General features: G+C 51.4%; 1 pseudogene; it reads right to left on the reverse strand.

The window, feature by feature from the left end:
- Positions 1-5893: 5893 nt before the first annotated feature.
- LOC109444807 (proline-rich protein 14 pseudogene) lies at positions 5894-7573 on the reverse strand (annotated as a pseudogene).

Genomic DNA, 7573 nt, shown 5'->3' on the forward strand with positions numbered 1-7573 from the left:
AGAGACAGAAACTCTTTTGGCAAAACAATGCTAAGAAGGGCCCATTTGGGCCCTGATCTGTGAACGATCAGGCTGTCTGATGGATGCTCTGCCATCAGGACCCAAAGCCCCTTCTTTCTGCTCAAGCTCGCCATAGGCTGAGGGAAAGAAAAAGTGGAACCCAAAGAGGGAGGGTGAACTCAGGAGTTAAAGGCCTCCAGGGAAATAACAGGGAGGAGACAAAGGCTGGCCACAGAAGGTACTCAAGGATCTAGAGCAAAGGCCAAGCTTGAGGGCAGGTGAATACAATCCCTCCCATAACCCACCCCGCCACTTGCCTCTCTATCTGGTGTATGTTACAACCCTGAGTTAGACGCTATTTACATTTCCTCCTGGTTCCTGTTTTGTTTTGTCTTGTGTTTTGCAATTTTTCTTCAAGGAAAAATTGTTCAGTGTTACACCTTTCCATTTTTACTCTCAAGAACCTTTTACAAACAAAATAAATATAAACTAACATTTATATCTCTCCCACAACCATAAAGCCAAAAAACAACTTTACAAATTACAACAACACAAAACTACAAAGCCAATTAAATGCATATTACCAATATTAATTTAATGTGAGAGATGATATTTTACCGAAACTAAATCACCTCTGACTCTGGCACTACCTACCACATTGCCAGTTCAGCCTTTCAAATGCACACATACCAATGACGACTCACTTCTCCTACCATTTCTTTCCCTCTGAACTTCCAGGATTCCTTTGTTCGGGGCATAGCCCTGACACTATGTGGACTTCCCGCAGCAGGAATGCTTCATCATATGTCCAGCGCCTTCTTTGTCCCTGCCCTATGGCGGTGAAAACAGTCTAGCATTAAGTGTAGGTGTTTTTCATTACTCTGATCCCCTTTACTTGCCCCAGCATTTACTGCCCCCAGGGCAGCGTAGATACATTCCAAAACAATAAAAGAAATTGAAGGGCTTAATGTCTCAAGAGCCAGGCTTTCATTGCAAGGCCAGGCGTTGTTGAGCAAGAAAAGGATTGGTGAGTCCTGACTAGACAGAGTCTGAAGTCCGGAGAACTTTGAGTGTACAGCTGTTAAAAAAAGAAGCCAGAGGGGAGAGAAGAATGTAGGTGGGTGATGATGTAGGACTGTTTTTCCATCTCTGAAAAAGGAGGTGAAAGTTTGAAGAGCTGCATGGGGGCTATTTGGAAGGGGCAAAGCTAGATCTGAAAGCAAAAGGCTGGTGAGCCTGAGAGGGGGCGACCTTCCTCCCCTGTCCTTGCCCCCATCTGGGGTCTAAATAGGAGATGGGTCTGGGGTGGTGGCAGACAAAGGACCCAGCTGCCCAGGAAGCTCTGTGTTCCTCAGGGTGCCGGGGAAGCCAGCTCGCAGAGGAGAGGCCCAGCAGGTGGGCCTGAGGACAGCCTCACAGAGTGGCGGCCTGAGTCCATCCCCGAGGGGGTTGCAGGATTGAAAAGGTGTAGGTCTAGGGAAGAATGACAGGGTGTGAAGATCTGGGGAGCAGGACCACAGGAGGGCGTCGGCTGTGGGGGCCAAGGCCAGACGCCCAGATGAGCCACACCGGAGGCAGGTCAGAGAAAGTCCTGTCAGAAGCCCTGTCCCTGGGACCAGAGTGGCTGAAGGGTGGGGTCAGGGAGAATTGGGGAATTTGAACACTCCCTCCAAAGATGACAAGTTTTAACCAGAAATGACTGAATTGCCTTGAAGTGGCAAGATCAAGAGTTTTTTGCAAACCAGCTGAAAAGAACAGCCATGAGCTTGTTTTATGGGGAAATAAAGTTACATTTCTGTACATCTGGCTGTGACTGTAGATTAAAACCTGCCATCTACAGTATTCCTTGCGCCAGGGGGAAAGTCCACACAAATGTAGGGGCCAGCAGTAAAGCTGAGTCTTAAGGGGCCAGCCAGAGGGAGGAGGGTCAGAGGTACTTTTACTGGTTCTAAAACAATCAGTACTACCACACAGAAACAACCCGGCAAAGGGGAGAGGGTGAGGTCTGTGGCCCCATTTGAGGAAACCTGGCCATGGTCTACCTCTCCAGCTTCATTACTCATCACTCTCTCTAACCCTTTGGTCACTTTTTTATTTAAGGGGAACAGTGTGTACTTCCAGGACTTTTTTCCAAAGTCAAGTAACAACTCCTTTCAATCTTAGTTATGGAGGGCGCAGCTCAGCTCCAGGTCCAATCCCTGGTGCTAGTTGCAGGGGGTGCAGCCCACCATCCCTTGCGGGAGTTGAGGAATCGAACTGGCAACCTTGTGTTTGAGAGCCCACTGGCCCATGTGGGACTCGAACCGGCAGCCTTCAGAGTTAGGAGCATGGAGCCCTAACCGCTTGAGCCACCGGGGCAAACCCCCCTTTGGTCACTTTTGAGTCCTTCACATGTGACATGGTCCTTTCTACTCCAAGGCTTCGCGTATGCTAGGCCTGGAATGGACTCCATGGCTTCAGATATGTTTAAATTTCACTTCCCCAAAAGAAGCTTGCCTGAAGTCCCAGGGCAAAGGGGGTTCCTTCTGTCACACTCGCATGGTCGCCTGTGGGGTTTCTTTATAACACTGCCCCATGTTCAGCCAGTGCCCGACCAATAGGGGGCGTCGAATCAATACTAAATGGATGAATGAATGAAGGCAATGGTGGCCTGCGGATTGGATGTCATGAAGAGAAATGACTCAAAGGTTCTGATTTCAAGTCCTAGCTCGGTCATGTTTCATTTAGCTCCATGAACTTAGCTGTGACACTGACTTCTTTGGGCCTCAACTGCTTTGATCTGTAAGTAGGGCACTCAGCATGCTGACATTGATCTAGCAAACTTTCCTGAGAGCTGGTTGTGACTTAAAACAGGGTGCCTGCCCCCTGGGAGCTCACAGCCCACTGGAGGTGACACACAGGGAAATGCACACTTAGAGAAAGAGTACAAAGGGTTGTGGTGGAAGGTGTAATAGGAAGCGAGCCACTGTGTAGGTCCCATTTGTAATTTGAAATTTTCTACTAGTCACTTTTTAAGAAGTAAAAAAATGGATGCAATTATTTGTAATATATTTTACTTAATTCAACATAGCCAAAATATTATCATGTCATCAATATGAAAATTATTAACAGAAAATTATTTACATCCTCTTTTTGCGTTAAGTCTCTGAAATTCGCCGTGTTTTACACTTACTGCATAGCTCACTATGGACCAGCTACGTTTCAATTACTTAATAGCCGTACATGGTTAGTGTCTATTGTACTGGGCATCACAGATAGAGGTGTGATCATATGTAGGGAAAAGCTTTTGCTAAGAATACTTCATGGGTGCCGTGTTCTTCCATCACGAAGCCTAAAAATGTCTGTTTTTCTCTCTCTTTGTGATATTAGCAACCACTGACGATCATTGCCTTAGAGGCATCAATTCATTAAAAGGTGCAAAGTGGTGATAGTCTAATTCTACTATCGCTTCCAAATCTCTTTACTTGGAATATTCCTGTAAGAGAAACTTCCCCTCATCAACTCTTTGGTTAACTAATGTGTACAATGCATGTAGCAAAGATAAGTCAATATTTGATTCGTTCCTCTACTTAACAGTTCTTAGAGGGTTACAGCTGTGTTTAGGGACAGGTCACTGTGTTTGCAGAATGGGTTGGGGGTGGGCAAGAGGGTGGCTGAAGGGAGCCAGGGGAGGAGGTGATTGCAATCCAGGTGGCACCCCCAGCCATGGTGAACCCCTGGGCAGCCAGCCAGTCCTGTCCCCTAAATCTCAGGAATCTCCTTTAAAAGGCCGGAGAAGCTTGCAGCCACCCCCACGGTGCCCCTTCTGCCCGGGCATGTACCCTGGATGGTCACTCCAGTGAGGCCCCCATCCCAGGCTCCCTCCCGTCCAGGGCTGGCGAGGCGGGAACCCGGCAGCCTCCATTTACCCTGTGCAGACAGACAGCTCTAGTCTAGTCCTGACCGCAGTGACCCAGGCCGTGTGCTCACCATACGCAGGGGCTCCCTCTCCCGCACCCGCTCCCACTCCGAGACCTTGCTCCTTTCACTGCCCGATCTTCTTCCTCAACCTTCACCTTCTCCCTGCGGCTCAGCTGGCTCCTTCTATTAGCATCTACATGAAACCTCCCCTCTCCTCACAGTCCTCTCCAGCTCCCAGCCTGTTTTTCTCCATCTCTTTACGGGTAAACTTCTTGCAAGGGTTGTCTGCACTGGCTATCTCCACTTCTTCACCATATATCCTCATCGCCCGCAGCCCCCTCACCTCCTCACTGCTGGATGCAGGATGCAGTAAGTAACTAGTGGTTCAGGGAATGAATAAAGACAGGTATCCCACAATTCCTTTCCTCCTGCTTCTTACCCTGGCTGGTCATCGTGCCTCCATTGACTCCCCTTGACCAACCTGTTAGACACAGGTAAGGTGAGTCCTTAAAGAAGCCTCCCCCGCCCCCTGGCTCCCTCTACCTTGTATGTCTCTGAGTCACAATTTACATGGCAGACCTCCTGGACTTTGACAGTTGTATCACGTTTCTGACAGTTACAAATATACATTCTCTCCCCTCTGGAAGGTGACACCAGGTCTCAAACGCAGTGCTTGTGATGTGCCAGGTGGTTCCACTCTCCGTGTAGGAACGTCCTTCCGATTTTCTCTGCCCTCTCAGCGAGGGGCTGCGGGATGGGGAGAAGCTGCCTGCAGCTGGCCTGCTGCTCAGGTGTGTGCAGCAGAGGGAGCAGGCTGCGGGCCTTCACAGGCCCTGGGGTGCAGAGAGGCCCTAGGGAGAGGTCAGGGTCTGGTTTGGCCGTAGTGTGGCCTCAGGATTTGCGTGATTTGGGGCAGGTCACCCTCCCTCGGGACCCTCCTGGGGGCTCCCTGGTCAAGTGGTGATGGTAACATGTTGCCCACATCCTCCCAGGGCTACCCTCAGCATCAAAAGCTATCATGAAAGGCACCAGTTTGGGACTGGAAAACACGGCATGTTGGAGCGTCACTGCATCACCGGAGAGAAAAAGCAGGCGTCCCGGTGCAGATGTCTGCAAGGCAGGGCAAGGCAGGGCAGCAGAGGCCATTTTTGATCCCTGGTGGTGGCTCATTACCACTCAGGATGTTTACTGAGAATCTGCGGTAAACATGCACCTCTTTTTACTGTTTACAAAACCCCAGCTGCAGTCTCGTTGGATCCCCAGACAGTTCTGCCTCTGAAGGTCGTGAATGATTTTTGATGCTGGCTTTGGGTATGCTGGTCCTTCACAGAGCTCCCAGGGGACCAAGAACAGACACAGGTGTGAGTTACAAAACCCGTGGCTCTGTGTTCTGCCTCCTACTCCCACATCCTCCAACTTCAGGAGGATCTACCGTGTGCCACTGGAGGCCTGGGCAAGGGGTGGGGACAGAAGTCAAGGCTGCTGACAGGCTTCGGGGAGCAAAGGGCCGGGCCCAAGGTCAGCATGCTCCAGAGAGCTCTGCTGCATGAGCCCAAGGTCACATACCCTCCGCATGTAAGGAAGCCTGGGGGTCACCTCACAGCACAATAATGAAGTGTGGCATGGCCCCTGACCTAAAGAGCAAGACATTTGTGGAAACACAGTGATGTTGGTTTCTTTGAAGAAGAAGGTGTTTCCTAAAAGTGAACTTTTAAAAAGAAGTTTTGCAAGTACATTTCTGAGAGCATCAAAGCTTATTCTAACCATTTTGAATAAAAAACTACCTTAAAATATTTTATGCATTTTCCTATTGAACTGAAGCTAATGTATCCTTTTTCCAATGATTGAGAGCTATCCTTAGGAACAGTAAGTCACATTCAAGTTCACTTTTCCCCCCAGAAACATTAAGAACTTTACTAGAAATACATAGAAAAAAAAATAAAAGGTCTCAGAGGCTTCCCCTCCAGCTAGGATGGATATACAGATACACAGATGTGGCTCCTAGCGCTGATGGGGCCTGCTCCCTAATCCACTTCCTTCTCTCCCAGGAGCAAGGCATCCAGCTCCTCTCGCCGCTGCTGCAGCAGGGTTTCCACATCTGGGCTGGGGGTCAGGTTGGGAGTAAGGGTCCTGCCAGCTGCAGCCTGGACCCCACAAGATGGCCGCTGGGAGCAAGGAAGGCTACTGTCCCAAGATTCTACCGCAGCTTCCTTGAGCTGCTGAAACTCAGAGTCCCCTTGTGCTCCAGAGGTTCCTCGCAGATGATCTCAAAGGTCCTTCTGGTCATAGGGAATTCTTGCTGGTGTCAGTTTCTTCCGCGCTGAACGCTTTTCTGTTCAACCTGATTGGCTGAGGCAGCCCTGTTGGTGTGAGGCTTAGTTGAGGACAGGCCTGTGTCCTGCGTGTTCTGACTTGGGAAACCTTTCCCATTGTCTTGGTCTCGGCGTCTAAAAGTACCTGGTTCTCTGAGGCCCTTGACTCCTTCCCCTTGGTTGAGCCCATCCTGGGTTCGGCAGGTTCAGAGAAGGAGGAAGTGGAAGCAGTGGATGAGCAAGAGATTACAAGGGGGAGAGCCTCCCACTCCTCCCAGAGGGAAGACCTCTTTCTGGAGACAGGCTGGAGGGGGTGGTGGGGCCGTGGCCAGCTTGGGTGGCATGGAGCAGAGGGCCAGCTGCAGGTGTCTGAGCCAGGGGGCCCCGGATCAGGGCAGATGTGGCTTCAGCCCACAGATTGTGGCCTTGGGGACGGACAGATGCAGGACCTTCAGCAGCCCTGCACTGATGGGCCTCTGAGATGGCAATCTTCAACTCCAACTTCTTGGGGGGTGATGGGAGGGGCTGTGGGGCTTTGCTGGGTGTGAGGAGGACGTCAGCAAAGCTCTCCAGCTGGGAGCGGATGAAACGGAAGAAGGGGGCCAAGGCCCAGGGACTGAGGAGGGGGTGTGAAGGCTGGACAGCAGTGGGGGCTCCAGAACAGCATCTGGGGTTGGCGACGGGTTCTCCAGAGGGTCTGCAGGCAGGGCAGATGGCTAAAATGTAGGTTCCAGGTCTCTGGGTGGAGGCATTGCCTGGTTAACAATCATCATGGACTCAGCTCTTCTCGCTGGGATGAAGTTGGGAGCTGCGTTGGCGAAGCCCTCAGTTAGGGGTCTGGGGTGGTCACTATCTTCTAGCATCACCACCAGAGTGAGCTGGGGGGCCTGGCCCACCTCTTGTGAAAGGTCCTTCTGTGGGCCAGGCGTTGTCCTTGATTGATGCTTCTGGGTGGAAAGAGGCCAGTGGATGCGGCTCAGGGGCTCTCGGCATAAATGCAGTGGATCAGAGGCCTAGCCTGGACAACCACAGGGCCTGTCGGGGTGGCGAGGCAGGCGGCTGGTTGTGGACAGAATCCTGACGGTTGCTAGGGTGTCATGGGGTGGAGGTCTCCTCTCAGGGCACTAGAGGGACCACATGGGCAGCATGACATCTTACAGCACCACGACCAGGACCTGCCGGAGCCTTTAGGGTGCAGGGGTCACCAGGAGCTGTAGCCTCACCCATTTTGAGCTTCTGGCTTGAGCTTGGCACAGACGTGGCTGGCCAGGTGGGCTGGAGTCCCTGGGCAGGTCCACTGGGGGAAGCAGCCACTCGGGGAGTCCCTGGGGATCCCAGGCTGCAGCTGCCACCTCTCCCAT

Source organism: Rhinolophus sinicus, chromosome 14 (genome assembly GCF_057876585.1).
Source record: "Rhinolophus sinicus isolate RSI-liver-muscle chromosome 14, RSI-T2T, whole genome shotgun sequence".
NCBI lineage: Eukaryota > Metazoa > Chordata > Mammalia > Chiroptera > Rhinolophidae > Rhinolophus > Rhinolophus sinicus.